This window comes from Lactuca serriola, chromosome 8, assembly GCF_051521515.1.
Source record: "Lactuca serriola cultivar US96UC23 chromosome 8, Lser_US96UC23_V15, whole genome shotgun sequence".
Taxonomy (NCBI): Eukaryota; Viridiplantae; Streptophyta; class Magnoliopsida; order Asterales; family Asteraceae; genus Lactuca; species Lactuca serriola.
The window spans coordinates 18170572-18186558 of record NC_136415.1 but is presented as its reverse complement, the minus strand read 5'-3'; the positions used below and the strand labels follow the sequence as shown (position 1 = coordinate 18186558).

The window sequence follows — 15987 nt, the reverse complement described above, 5'->3', positions numbered from 1 at the left end:
GTCAATTCCTGATACCGTTACCAAAGACCCTTTGGTTAGCATCAAGTTATTTTAATTAAAAGATGTTTAGTTCTCCATTGATCTTATATATATTGCATTCCATGTCATATTTGCAATATTATTAAGAATTTCTTGCATCTCATGGCTTGACTTTCAAGTGGATTAAATATGAATAGAAAATTTGTATTATTGTCACAATCTATTTTTAATAAAATAATTCTAGAAATAATAATCATTTTGATATTCTTGGTTCACAAAAGGGTTAATTTGGGTCGGGTGGAAACAAATATGATCAAGATGAGTTGAGTACCCATACACATCGTGCTTGGTTCAAACATGACTTAACCCTCAATCTGTAGATGAAGGACATCAATCCAACATCTAATGTTGTATGTCATAAACTTTTTTATTCAAATGACCCTACCATCACCATCACTGTCACCCCTCTACTCCCCTCATGTCATCTCACATAACCTCACGGTCTACTCTACGCAAGTACTCAATATCATCCATTCGCCTCCTATTTGGCTTATTTCTAGAGAAGATGCTTGTAAGGTTGGAGGGAGTGGTGTCATCGAAATCGCACTTCCTCCCACGCCACATAAGCGCCATGTCAAATTATACCACACAAGTGTGGTTTCTTGCCACATCAAGGGGGTGGTGCCACACTTTTTTTTTTGTTATTTTGTTAACTATGTGTAGTAAAGTTAAACAAAAAAAAAGAAAAAAAAGAAATTAACCACAAACTCAACAGTCAAAAGTAGTCAAAACCCAAGGACCAATCAAAAACCGCGGTATTCCATAGCCGCACTGCGGCCAAGACCGCACCAGACAGCGGTCTGAGGGCGGTGTTCTTGGTCTAGGTGGCACAAACTGCGGTCTGGGACCGCATCCACACCCTTCCGCCTAAAGACCTAAAGACATCTTATCAATGAATTTCTCAAGGAGTACATTAACCGAATACAAAGTACCAAATTTCGTTAATTGAAGACCAAAATCTTAATGATAAGGGGGTGGGTGATATGCGATGGATTTTGAATCGTATCAACACGATGGAAAAGGAATTTAACAGAGGAGTAGTGAAGGTGAGGGTTGTATTGCAATAATAAAGAAAGTGAGTGAATGGGTGGTGCCTTGTTGAAATACGAACTCTATGATAAAGTGTCATTTATTGATATTAGCCAACCGTCTGCTCAATTTGATAAATAGGTCCACAATTTTGTTATTTCTACAATTAATCCCCTTCGTAATTATGATAATGACATGATTTGCTATACAAATAAAGCAAAATAATTAATGCGAAAACAAATAATGAAACGAAGAATTGGTTTCCCGTCAAACTTCCACATCCACGTGACATCTACTTCTAGTCTTCTTTTTTGATTTTTTCGTACAGAACCGGTCACGGTCAAATTGGAAGGAACTAAACCCTATCCGCCACGACCACCGCCGCCGCCGGTGATCAGAAAACTCGAATCGTTAAAAGAATAGCAATTGCATCCAAAATAATCTACAGTTTTTTTTTACAAATATACCCAGGTAAGGTAAATCACCTCCCAAATATTCAAAAAATCAAAAACCCATAAAAAAAAAAAAAAAAATCAAATAAAATCAATCGGAACCACTAGAGATGCTGCCATGGCTGTCACTGCATAATCCCAAAGCTCTCTCCAAATTCCCGACAATATCAGTCATACTCGGTCTGTAACTCCCCTCCGCATTCACACAGTGTATAGCAGTATACGCCATCAGCTCCACCGCCTCTGCCTCATTCACCTCCGGCGGCCCCACCCTTTTATCCAATATCTTCGCAAGTTCTCCGGCCATAATTATTGGCAAAGCATAATCCACCAAGCTTATCGGCGCACCACCGTTAACTTCACTGCTTTTGAAAATTGCTCTCCGGCCAGTCAAAAGCTCCAACAGTACAACGCCGAGACCGTACACGTCACTCTTCGCCGTCAGCACGTTGAGTCCGTAATATTCTGGATCGATGTAGCCGACGGTTCCGGCGGCTTTTGTTGGTCTGTACTCGCGATCGGAAACCGGGCCCATTAGAGATAACCCGAAATCAGAAACCCTAGCGACCCAATTTGAATCCAGCAAAATATTGGATGATTTGATGTCTCTGTGAATTATCGGAGGAACTGCGTAGTTATGAAGGTATTCGATACCTCTAGCAGCATCTAAAGCGATTCTGATTCTCATTTTCCATGAATTCAACAAGCTGTTACTCTTCTCGACGTTGTTCTTGTCGTGTAAATGATCGTACAGAGCTCCGTTCTTCATGTAATCATAAACTAAAAGCCTTTCTTCTCTTTCTTGGCAATACCCAACGAGTTTCACCAAGTGTTTGTGATGAAGTCTAGATAAGAAGACTAATTCTGAATCGAATGCGCTTTCTTTCTCTTGAAATTTCTTTATTTTGTCGCTTGTTTCACCTCTTTTAATGGCGACTTCACGCCCATCTAAGAGTTTGCCTCTGTACACGATGCCAAAACTCCCTGCACCGATTTTGTTCTCAAGGGCGAAGTTGTTTGTGGCGAGAGCGAGATCAGCGAATGTGAATTCTTCTTCTTTGTCTGTTGCTTGTTTTGAAGATGTCCCGCTTCTTTGTCGCCGGAAACCTCTGGAGAATTGTCGCCGGATAGTTGATGATCTTGAGATTGGATTGTTAGCTGAAGGTCGAGGCGCATAGGGATTAGTGTTGGTGATTGTCGGTTGTACAGAGTTGTGAATCTTCTTGTTGCCGAAACAAACACCAGTCCATACACAGTAGATTATGGTGCAGATGCCGGCGACAGCTCCTACTGATCCAACAATGGCAAATGCTAGTAAACCTCTTGTCAATCGTTTTGAGCGTGGAGACCTTGGCGGATTAGCAGGTGGTGCCGGAATTGGTGGTGGTGGTGGTGCCGGAATTGGTGGAGCCCAAGTGGTTATATCACACGGCCTACATATGGATCCATAACCAGAACAAAGTTGTTCCGATTGGGGATATATGCCACAGATACAATCAGATTGAACACAAGGACCTGGAAGAATTCCTTTCAATGGAAGCTCAAAACCTAGGGGATTCGAATTACTTCTAACCCATCCTTCTCCCCAACAAATTACAGAGAAATTATTAGTTGTTAACCCACAGGTAAAATCTAAACCAGCAACAATCGTTTCGAAGGAAACCCTAGCTGTATCATTATCCAAAGCCCCTCCTCTTCCACCCCAACAAACTACAGAATTATCTAATCTTCGCAACGCGCAAGTATGATTCGCACCAAGTGCGAGGGAAGAAAACTCAAATGGTGAATGATCTGGTACATTAGTCTGATTGTAATCGTTATTACCTCTACAAATCAAAAAGCCAGTAGTGTTTACTCCACAGGCGTGGTCACCGCCGACGGCGATAGTTAACAGGCGAAAATTCGTAAAGTTACCTTGAATATTACTCGCCGACGCTGAATTGCTCCCAAAACAGATTATCTCGCTGGTGTTTGTGACACCGCAGGTGAACCCTAATCCCGACGAAATCGAGCGGAACTGATGATTTTGAGATGGAATCGCTGCGTTGCTCCTCCAACAATCAACGTTCTGATCACTACTATTCGTAATCGCACATATTTGAGAGTCGCCTATGGCTAAATTCCGTAAGAGTACTGTTTCATTGTAGTAAATACGTTTTGGAATTAAGCTAGAGTCCCAACAGACGAGTGTGGATCCGCCGGACCTTACGCCACAGAATACATCACGACCGCCGGCGATTGACTCGAAGGAGATGTTATAGAAGGCGTTGAAGACCGTCCCGTTACGCCAGCATTGAATTCGTTGACTCGGTTGACCAGCGACGATGCCACAGACGGTGGGAGTCGCGCCGCCGTAGGTTACAGAGACGGTGGTAGCGGAACCACCGAGCGCATTGACTAATGAGATGACGGATGATAAAAGTGCCGCAACAAAAATGACGGCGTTCAAGAGTGTCGTCATCTAAGGTTGTGAGGGTCGCCGGCGGTGATGTTTTTCATCGGGAATATAACCGGAAATTTTGTGAGAGAGAGAGAGAGAATGAGACGACGAATTTTAAGCGTGAAAAAACTGTTGGGAAGCAGAATGTATAAAGGGCGGGGTTATGCAAGCGAAACATGCTGTTAGGGTGTTACCTAAGAAAGTGGCGTCTGGCCTATAATAAAATGACACGTGCAAGTCTTTATTCAAGTAACCATACCTTTTATTTATATACTAGGTGGCAAGTTTGACTAATACCTTTATCGGTGAAATGAGATTAGTAAATTGCATTATTAGTCCTTTAACTTATGCTCGACTTACAGGAATAGTCAGCAACGTTTTTCTTTTGTGTGTTGACCGTTCAAAACTCGACAATATTATATCAATTCAGTGATTTCAGTCCGTTTTTAAAATAACGTTATTCAACTATGAGTACGAAAAGATTTCATTGGTGAACATTTAACAATAATCTGATTAAGTGGGGATATAGTTAGTTTTTTTATTTACTCTATATTTTTTCTTATTTGGGTCATTTGGGTCTTAACTTCATACATTTTAGATGTTTGGAAAACAGTCACAAGATTTTAATTAGTATCTTAATATATATATATATATATATATATATATATATATATATATATATATATATATATATATATATATATATATATATATATATGTTAAAATGTGGATTGACATCTATTGCGTTGACATGTGGATAATGTTATTCTGTGAGAATTACAAAGAAAATATGTTGTTTGATAATATGAATACGTTCAATCTTATATAATTATTTTAATTATTAAACATTTTCACTAATTAAATCGTCTATAAAGTTATTATACATTTTTTTTAATTATTCTCATTCTGTCAGAATGTTATCAGGATGTTTATTGAGTTGTATTCTGTAATAATTAAAATAAATAAAAAACGATGAATGAGAACAAAAATGAATTAGAATTGGTGAGAATCCATTAAAATAACAATAGTTCTGTGAGATTGAACATATTCACATTACTAAACAACATATTCTCTTAGTAATTTTCATAAAATAACATTATCCACACGTCCACACAATAGTTGTCCATCCACATTATAACCTAGCCCTATATATATATATATATATATATATATATATATATATATATATATATATATATATATATATATATATATATTTTACATCTAAAATATTAAATATACTTATATCAAACTTTAGATTTGAATAAACTAAAATCATTTTACCCACCAATGGTCATTTTGCGAAACTTAGGAATATTAAAAACAACCACAGAAATGAAGAAGCTTACAACCTTTGTAGACTTTAGTTCTTTTTGGTAATTAGAAAATTGATGAAGATGACATTAAACACTAAAAAAGAAACTCTCTATAGTGTATCCGCAAAACAATAATCAACCACCAAAGATGCTACTCTTCACTTGTATATTAGTTGTTCTTAAACCTTAGAAGTACATACCAAATATACCTTCAAAGGAGAACCAACTAAGAGCCTTTAAACTAGCACCAAATGCAAGACCAAGATGAGAGGGAGAGAGGGCTTAATAATCACGAAATGGCAACCCTTTTTAGAGAATTTTTTAGCAAAAGAACAACCAAATAAACTAACCAAAACTCTATATGTATACATACTAATGTGTACTAAAGTCAAGGCTAGTAAATGAAAGTGTATGGTCTTCTTATGACATGTATGAAGTGTAAGATGAAAAACAACAAACAACCTCTTAGTTGCTTCTTCATACTTATGGTTTTGACATCAAAGTCAAAACTAAGTTTGTCTTCCGTCCATTATTCTTACTAGATAGTTACAAGTGCAAACTATATAGTTAATCAAAGTGCTCATTTAATTTGTACATAACATATATATTCATACCTTATGAATATAACTGGTTTTATTCTTTTTCATTATTATTTCCTAATAACAATAATTTCTATTATGTTGGTTAAAATATTATATTAATAAAATATTGTTTTTCCAACTTATATACAAGTGTTGATTATATTTATTAATAACCAAATTACTTAATAAATAATCAATTATTAATAATTTGATATAAGATGTGACTATATATGATCATATGTCATTAGCAATATCCTTCTATAATAATTCTTGGGTATAAAAATCTTTCACTTTATACTTTTCAAAATATTATGGGTGACGGTTCTGGAATCGAATTGAAAACTGAGAACAAAATTTATGAATATAGAGGAACCGAGAACCAAACTGAATTATATATTCGGTTCTAATATGTTTTGGTTCAATTCGATCCCAAAAAGTATTTTGTTCACTCCTAGTTGTTAGGGTCTTGTACAGTAATGACGCATTGCAAATATGCATTTTTGCAATGAACTGAAACTTATCTAAAACCTTGTATCCCAAGATCATTTGTAATATGAATAATTTCTTTCCATATCTTCAACAATACACATAAGTAGTTGTGTACTCATTCAAAAAATCTTATTCTAAATTGTTCGTTACATAATATTGTATTCTCAGCAAAATAAACTCAGACAATATGCTTTTCGACAACTTCACAATCTCTGTTGATAAAAAAGTTCTTAGGATTCTTGGCATGATTGAACTTGTAGGATCTTCGAGAAGCATTATTGCAACTCTATAAATAGTTGTCAAAATGTAATTATTATTAGATAAGGTGGATGAAGATGATAAACGATGATTTTTTATAGGGAAAATGACTTATTAAGGTAATTAACTTTTTAGTATGTTCACATCTGGGTAACTATCTTTTTTTTGTACACATCTACATAACAAACTTGTTGGAAATGTTCACATATGACCATTATGACCTGCTACAGCTGGTTAAATCCTAAATGTGAACGCTTTCAACAAGTTCGTTACCTAAATATGTACAAAAAAATAGTTACCCAAATATGAACAAAACGAAAGTAAAAGTAAATTACACGAATGGTCCCTGTGGTTTGGGGGAATTTGTGTTTTTGGTCCTTAACTTATTTTTTTAACTTGGATGGTCGCTACTGTTTATTTTTATTGCGCGTTTGGTCCATGTATTACCTAAAAAGACTATTGTACCCTTATTAATTTATTTTTTTATTTAATTTTTTTTGTTTATGTATATATTTTTTACATATTTAAAAAAATTAATAGACCCCACATATTTGTATTTCCTCGGATGATCCCTACTGTTTATTTTTTAATTAATTTATTTTTTTAACTCGAATGATCCATACTATTTAATTTTTTTTAATGTAGACCCTACATATTTGTATCTCCACACAATCCCATCTCTCATCCTCCTCAACTTCTATTTATTTTCCATATTTAGTGATATCGACGTCTTCATTATCCATTTTTTTTCGGTTATTCAACTTCGTCGAATCAACACCACAACCCACTAAAGATGAAGAGACAGTAGGTTATGGTGTTGGTTCTCCAGAGTTGAAGTACCAAAAAGAGAAGCATGATGAAGACGTCGATGTTACTAAAGATGGAAAAGAAATAGAAGTTAGGGAGGATGAGAGATGGGATGATGACTTGTAAGACCCAAATTAAATTTCTCAAATGTGGTTTCAGGTTTACGGTGAGGAGATACATATATGTGGGGTCTATTAATTTTTTTAAATATGTAAAAGCTAAATACATAAATAACAAAATTAATTAAAAAATAAATTAATAAGGGTACATTAGTCTTTTTAGATAAGACATAGACCAAACGCACAACAAAAATAAACAGTATGGACCAACCAAATTAAATTTCTCAAATGTGGTTTGAGGTTTATGGTGAGGATATACATATATGTGGGGTCTATTAATTTTCTTAAGTATATAAAAAATAAATACATAAATAGGAAAATTAATTATAAAAAATTAATTAATAAGAGCGCAATAGTCTTTTTAGCTAAGACATGGACCAAACTCATAACAAAAATAAACAGCAGGGATCATCCGAGTTAAAAAAAAAAAGTTACGGACCAAAAACACAAATTCTCGCGAACCATAAGGACCACTTGTGTAATTTATTTTTACTTTTCGTTTTGTTCATATTTGGGTAACTATTTTTTTGTACACATCTAGGTAACGAACTTGTTGAAAGCATTCACATCTAGGATTTAACCTGCTATAGCAGGTCATAATGGTTATATGCGAACTTTTCTAACAAGTTTGTTACCTAGATGTGTACAATTAAAAGATAGTTACTCGGATGTGAACATACCGAAAAGTTAATTACCTTAATAAGTCATTTTCCTATTTTTTATATACTTGTTACATATATACTCATCGCAACTAAAGAATTTATCCAATTGAGTAAAAAAGTAAGGGATTATTAAGCTTTTAATGTGTTCTCCACTTGCCAATCAAATATCACGATTTACGATATATATATATATATATATATATATATATAGAGAGAGAGAGAGAGAGAGAGAGAGAGAGAGAGAAACAAAAAGAGATAGACAGAGAGATAGAGAGGTAAGTTCAAATGTTTTTCACTGTGCTAGAATGCACCAATATGAATTTAGTATTAATTATATGTATATTAAATGCTATCCATACTTATAACTCATTTTTATGGAAACTAATTAAATTCGTCATTAATGTCAACAATAATATTCTTTCAGAATAAATTCATATCTAGAAGAATGAGAGTGTATTGCAGCAGAATGAGAGTGTATTCTACTAGTAAAATACACTCTCGTTCTTCATATTCCATACAACTTTATTGTATTTTAATTGATTGAGTCTTGAAACAAAGTACGAACTCATATATAAAAACCTAGATGCAAATTCATTCTGAAAGAATGTTATTGCTGACATTAACGACAGATTTAATTAGTTTCCATAAAAAGAGAATTATAATTATGGATATCATTTAATATACATATAATTATGGAAATTATTTAATATCTATAATTATTTAATTTACTAAATTTCTATTGGTGCATTCTAGCACACAATAAATATAAAAAACAAAGTAACCTAACCCTATATATATATATATATATATATATATATATATATATATATATATATATATATATATATATATAGAGAGAGAGAGAGAGAGAGAGGGAGAGTTAGGTTCATGTGAGACCATTATATTTTGTAAGACCGGGAAACGCAATCCTAACCACTCATTTTGTAGATAAAAAAAACATTTTTAAAATGCAAAATAATTGAAACTTTTTGAATTTTTTTGAAAAAAATATTATTTTAGTCACTTTTTATCCAAAAAATTAAAAAAAAAAAATACCGTTTTTTTTTTTTAAATATCTAAGAAATATGCTATTAGAATATTATAATATTTTACATATCTGACAAATCTACTAGAATACTAGAATATTCTAACATTCTAAAAATCACATTGAATATTTACAGTGTAATATTCAATTAGATAATTTCACGTATTTAAAAAAAAAAGGTAATTTTTTTAGGAAAAGAAAATGACGAAAATAATAATTAAAAAAAAAAAATTTGGATTTTTTCTTTTATTTTGCATTTTAAAATTATTTTTAGATTGTGTCTCACGGTTTTACAAAATTAACATGGTCTCAAATGAACTTATATATATATATATATATATATATATATATATATATATATATATATATATATATATATATATATATATTAACGTTGATTATACATATATTCATTAGAATGTTATTATTCTATTATAAATTTATGTATGTGCATTTTTGTAGTAAATTCTAATTTTAGTTTTAACATATGACTATTCATTTATTCATTGCTTAATAATGACATAAAGTTGTTCATACAAAATTTATTGCAGAATAATAACATAAAAATAGTATTTTTACGTTGTCATACTATTTGTTGTTTTTGTTTGAACTATTCGTGTGTGTGTGTGTATATATATATATATATATATATATATATATATATATATATATATATATATATATATATAATATGTGAAATTTTCAGTGATAATTAATAATTAAAATTCAAGCCTCAAAGTTTTACGAGCCGTGACGAGCCACGTCGTTTTTAAGGCGTGACGTAAAACGTCAATTTTGTATTTTATTAATAATTTTATATGTATTTTTTACCAATATTCATTTTTAAATACATATATGACTTAAGACGATATTTTGTTAAAGCATGACGTCATGTACAAGCCATGACGTGCCAATGCGAAGATATTACGAGCTTTTTAAAACCTTGAATTTACTTGTCAATATTGTTAACAATAAATTTAGCGAAATTAAGTAAACTAACATATATAAATGAGTTCAAAGAAAATAACAATTTTTTTAATTTTTAAAAAATAACCGCTTTCTATGTAATGTTTCACCCCGAACTACTCTTCATATTCGAGAGTTCTTACTCATGAATGTTCCATTATGGATTTGATTTTCAAAATTTTGAGTTATTTTTTGGTTTTTCTATTTTTCTAAAAAATGTCTTCATCTATGTCTGAAATATCCACTTCAGAATGTTTCATGTCTCTGATTTTCAATAAAATATCTGATTTTCTGAACTATTATCATATATATATTTCATATTTATTATGTTTTTTAAAATTTTTGTTAGATTTAAGTAAAAACAATTTTTCTCTTCAAATTTCGGCATTGTTCATCGAATTTCAAACTTGTTCTTAGAATTCCAATTTTTTTTTGAAATGCAGAATCTGAAATGTTGGTCCGGAATCCAAATTTCATTCGTAAATGTATTTCTTTTGTTAGAAAAATTGTTTTTTTGTTTATCAAGAATGATGATTCTAGACCAAGTGGTTATTTTTGCTTAAAACAATCTTCTTTTTTATTTTTTACATACACATTAAATTTATTTCCCTTAAATCTAAGATCATACGTCCATTAGTTTAAATACTTGATTAAATTAGTATTAGATCAGAAGTTATCTCAACTAATTTTTTTGATTGTTAATAAAAACATACAAGTCTTTATATTCAGATTCAAACACATAGCAAACCAATAGTTTATTTGTAAGAAGATAAAATCTTTTCCGTTTTTGGCTCCAAAATTTCCAAAATAATCATGATTTATTAATCAAAAGAATCCAAAATTTTAAAGCTTAATAATCCACAATGGTTTCTTGCATGGTTCATATTATAATATTCAAATGTGTGCTTGGCCAAAGGAAAATACAAAATTGACCCTTGAAGGCTCAATCCTTGAGAAATATTGGAATAAATAAATTTCGTTTTTTTTTCTTTTTTGAAATCGTATCGATAATTGACAATAAGTATACGTGAGGAGCTTTAGTTATTGTTTTCGTATAATGTTTTTATGTCTGATTTTTTTTAATTGTGTGATTTTGTATTTATTATGTCTTAACCTAATACGTTTTAATAGATTTTTAATATATTTAAAAAATTAAACATATAAGATTGCATTATAGAACCATGGACGCATCTGGAGTGGTGCATGGATTGCACATGCAACTACTAAATTTTTCCGTATAAATGAAAATAAATGTGAGATCTATGTATTATATGACTTTATTTAAAAAAATTATATATAAAATTATAAACATTTGAGAAGTTGAATTTATAAAAAAATAAAAAAAAACATTGAATTATTAAAATTAAATTGTTTTTTTTCTTTTAAATTTAAACAAATAATTTAGATAAATAAACAAAAAAACTAATGAGCTTTAATTTAGAAATTTTAAAATAGAAGAAAAGTCAATTAATGAAATTGAAATGTCTTTATTATTATATTTATTGCAATTAATACATTTAATAAAAATGAAAAAACCATAAAATATAATGTGGAAAAAATTTAATTGGAAATAACCACAAAATGACATGTGGTTAAATCAATAAAAATATGACAAGTGGCAAAAATATATTTATTTATTAAAGATAATTTTTTTTATTAATGTGCACAGTGCACTTAAAAAAACAACAAGTATATTATTATAATTCAAAATTTAAGTTTCTCCTTTATAAAAAGGGTTCGAATTCTTAACAATTTTCTACATTATTTTACCTTAGTTTTCCTTTTAATTTATCTTTTGTTACTGGGCCACCAAAAATCTCTAGCCATCAAAATCATACGTGTAATCTTCCACACATTACACACATTCGGTGGATGATTCACTCTACATTTTATTCCAATTTTTAAAAATGATGAAAACTTTCTTTTAACATCATGGGAATGAAATAATGCTTCCAAAACTTTGTACAACCACACTCAAGATGGACACAAACTCTCATGAGACCAAGAAGATGCCCATAAAATAATCAAGTTGTCACCGATCTTAAAGAATTAAATTTTTTTAAAATCTCAGGACGAGCTAGAAAAAAAAAGGCCCTTATTGTTATTATAAGTTTTTATTTTTAAATAAAAATATATAAAATATATAATAAAAAAAGTAGTTCCTATGCAACTGACAACTTTATCCCCTCAACGCCACCCATTATTTGCCTTTAATGAAGTTTGTTTACACTAGTTTGTTATATTTAATGCACTCGTAATTTTTTATGTTATTATATTTGGTCAGATTTTTTTGGTGAACCTATCACTACATATTCTTGTCTCCACCCCTTACTTCTGTATACAACATGTTCAAGGATCTTCGAGTCCTTTCCTGTTCAACACACCGAGTCGTCCCTCCTTGTTAACTAATACTTAACTAACCAAAGAGCTTTAGCCTAACGGTAAGGAATGACTTTTTAAAATGATAGGTCATGGGTTTAAGTCTCACTAAAACACTTAGATGGTGTTTAGGATTAGATTAGGATTAGGATAATTTACGGTTTAAAAAAAAAACTAATACTTAACTAATATTGTACATTATAAAACCAACTTATATAATGGCCGTGTGTATTTTGGCCGTTAAAAAGACAAATTATAAAATTTTCAATTTATAGTGTAAAGCACACATTTCAAGCATAATGACCATTCGAATGTTTTTTTTTTTTTTTTTTTTTTTTTTTGTTGCATTCTTTAGTTCATTATTAACCAATATTTATGTAAAATTTATAAGTTGAATCATACAACAGGCTTCTTTGGATATTTCTGTTAAATCATTATCATTTTATAACTTGAATTAGTTCTGAAAAGGTTATTACCCATAAAATATAACTATAAAAAAATTATCATATTTTCACTTTAAACTTGCTTTTTCCCTACGAGCATGTGGAAGAAACCTAATTATTCTCAAGATAAAATGTGCAAATAGAAAGAAACAAAACATGTAAAAAGACAAATCGTATGAGAAAATAGACAAATATTATAAGTTGTGAACTATATGGGCACATGCCAAATTATTTGCATATAATTTTTTTATATTAAAAAACTATTTTTTTTTAATAGTGTGGTTGAGAGTGGCCGAGGATTTAAGTTTTGTTATAGATTTAAAAGTAGGATTAAAAGGTGTTTTATATATATATATATATATATATATATATATATATATATATATATATATATATATATATATATATATATATATATGAATGAGTTATATGAAAAACAAATAACTAGGGTAACATCTACCGGAACCAATAATCAAATGACACATGTCCATTTCTTTCTTCACAAGTAATGTATTGTGGAAGTTATTGTGGAAATGATGTGTTGTCATGTTTTCATTGGTTCAAATATGTGTTGCCCTAATCATTCAGTTTCCATATATATATATATATATATATATATATATATATATATATATATATATATATATATATATATATATATTCTCGTTTTTGCCGTTAGATTCCGACTTTCACAATTGAATCTTTTGTTCTTTGGTTTTTGTTAGTCGTATATCAAATTATCAGAAAACTTTCATATTGTCGAGAAATTATGCATACCAAAAACAGTCTTCTAAAAATAGATAGTTCTATGCTTCCTTCGATAATTTATTAAGTCATGGTAACGCTCGTGTCTAACAAAACAAATGACGTTGGGGTTGTTTCTGATTTTATTTTATTTTCTTTATTATTTCAAGTATAATTTGACTTCCAAATGTGGAATGGATTATGTGGCCATCCAACCCTCAAGGTTTTTATTTTAAGTATAAATTATTGAACGCAATATGTAAAATAATAATAATAATAATAATAATAATAATAATAATAAAGATTTCAATTTATTTTATATCTTGGTTTTATTCTTCAAACAAACGATTTTTTAAACAGTTGATTAGTATTTTAAAGAGATGATTCGTACACAATAATTTTATTGTGTTTTAAAATATTGTAGTGTATAACTCTATAAAACATAAATTTTTATGTATAAAAAAATTATTATGTATGAAAAAAATTATTATATACGCATCACTTCCCTTTTATAAATTAGGGTTATTGTTACTGTAGCCCAACAATGTTTCGTATATTGATTTAAATGGTCCTTCGTGACATTTTTTGCCTTTTAGGGATGTACTTGTGTTTTACGGTTTTAAAAGGTCATTATAAAAAAATATGAAGGGGTCATCCGGTGAACCCCTTCCTAATCATCAATTTTGATATGCCACTTGGCATTCAGTCAACTAAAATAGTCAACAAACCCTAACAAGCGTTATATATTCGAACCCAACAGACCCGTTCTTCATTATGGCGTCTTCTCTGATGCACAGTGAGTGCAACGCATAATGGCGCCGGTTTCCGACGTCTTGTCTCAGGATGAAGAAGTAGTCGACGCGTAATTCTCTCTCTTCGTTTTGGATGTTTTCAGAGGTCGGAGTGGTATGAATGGTAGGTATCGGTGGTGTTGATGTCTAGTTGTTATTTGATAGTGCTCTGGTTCTCTTACTCCTTGATCTGCTATGAAACGACGTGTTCTGTAGTCGGAAGTTTATAGTTTCGGCTATGAGATTAAGCTTCATAACGATGCACGTGAACAAAATCCCCAAAATAAAACTCAAGACGAAAGCACGAAGTTTAAGCTGGTTATGCATGGCGAAACCTTCCTGCTCTCAAATAACCTCGCAACCGACTCCAACTCCGTCTCCTCCATGCTTCTCTTCTCTTCGTTTCCGTTCTGTAAGTCATCTTCCAGTGAAATGTTTGAATAAGTTTGTTCCATCTTTGTAACTGATTGCTGAGTTCTGATTTTGAAATTGATGACTCTAGAAATGAAATTGAAGTCTTGAAGTGTGAAGTTTAGGTCTAGTTAATTGCTTTGTGGCTTTGAATCTATATTTTGTTACAGGGGGCATTTGAATCGGTGGGAATGGGAGGAGATTGTTCGTTATATTGCCAGTGATTTGCAGACAAGAGGAAAGAGGTAGGAGACGTGGGTCATTAACACGAAAGAAGCTAGAGAACAAGAGTCGACTCAAGGATTCTGCGATTGTGTTTTTGAAGGAGCAATTGGAGGAAGCTGAAAGGGACAACAAATTGATCGAAAGGCGATTGAATTCGAGTGGCCCTTTATCACGTCATGAAAACCTTTATTTCTCAAAATTGACTCTAACCGATTTTGTATTAGCTCTCAAGCACACCATGAAAGCGATTCGATGTCTGGTGAAGTTCATGATTACTGAAATGGAATATTCGAATTGGGATCTAGATGCAATGACTGAATTGTTCATGGCTTTGAATATTGTCCGGGAACAGTTTCTCAGTGAGATCTTTGGTCTCGAGTGATGGGTACATGGATGGAGCTGAAGGATTTGATGATGAAAATCAGGAATATGAATCTGGGTTTGATTGATCGACTTGTGGGTATAGATTTTTAGAGGAGTGTGACACCATGTTTGATTGTAGTTGTTGCAGGTTTTCAAGATTCTGTGGATATTGTTGACTCACATGCTTATTAGCACTTGACAAAGCAATGTTACCTTCTAATGTAGGTAAAAGTATCAAAATGACCGGTAAAATACAAGTTGATACCTTTTAAAGGCAAAAAATGTCACGATGGACCATTTAAACCATTATACTAAAGATTGTCGGGCTACAGTGACAATAACCCTATAAATTAAAATTACTAAGTTAGTAGAAAATAGTACCTTCAATCTAGAGCAAAGCTCTATGAAGTAGACTAATCCTATATTGA

The 15987-nt window shown here is 31.2% G+C and overlaps 1 pseudogene; it reads right to left on the bottom strand.

The window, feature by feature from the left end:
- Window positions 1–1479: 1479 nt before the first annotated feature.
- On the bottom strand, window positions 1480–4110 carry LOC145071015 (putative serine/threonine-protein kinase-like protein CCR3 pseudogene; annotated as a pseudogene).
- Between the last annotated feature and the right edge of the window lie 11877 nt (window positions 4111–15987).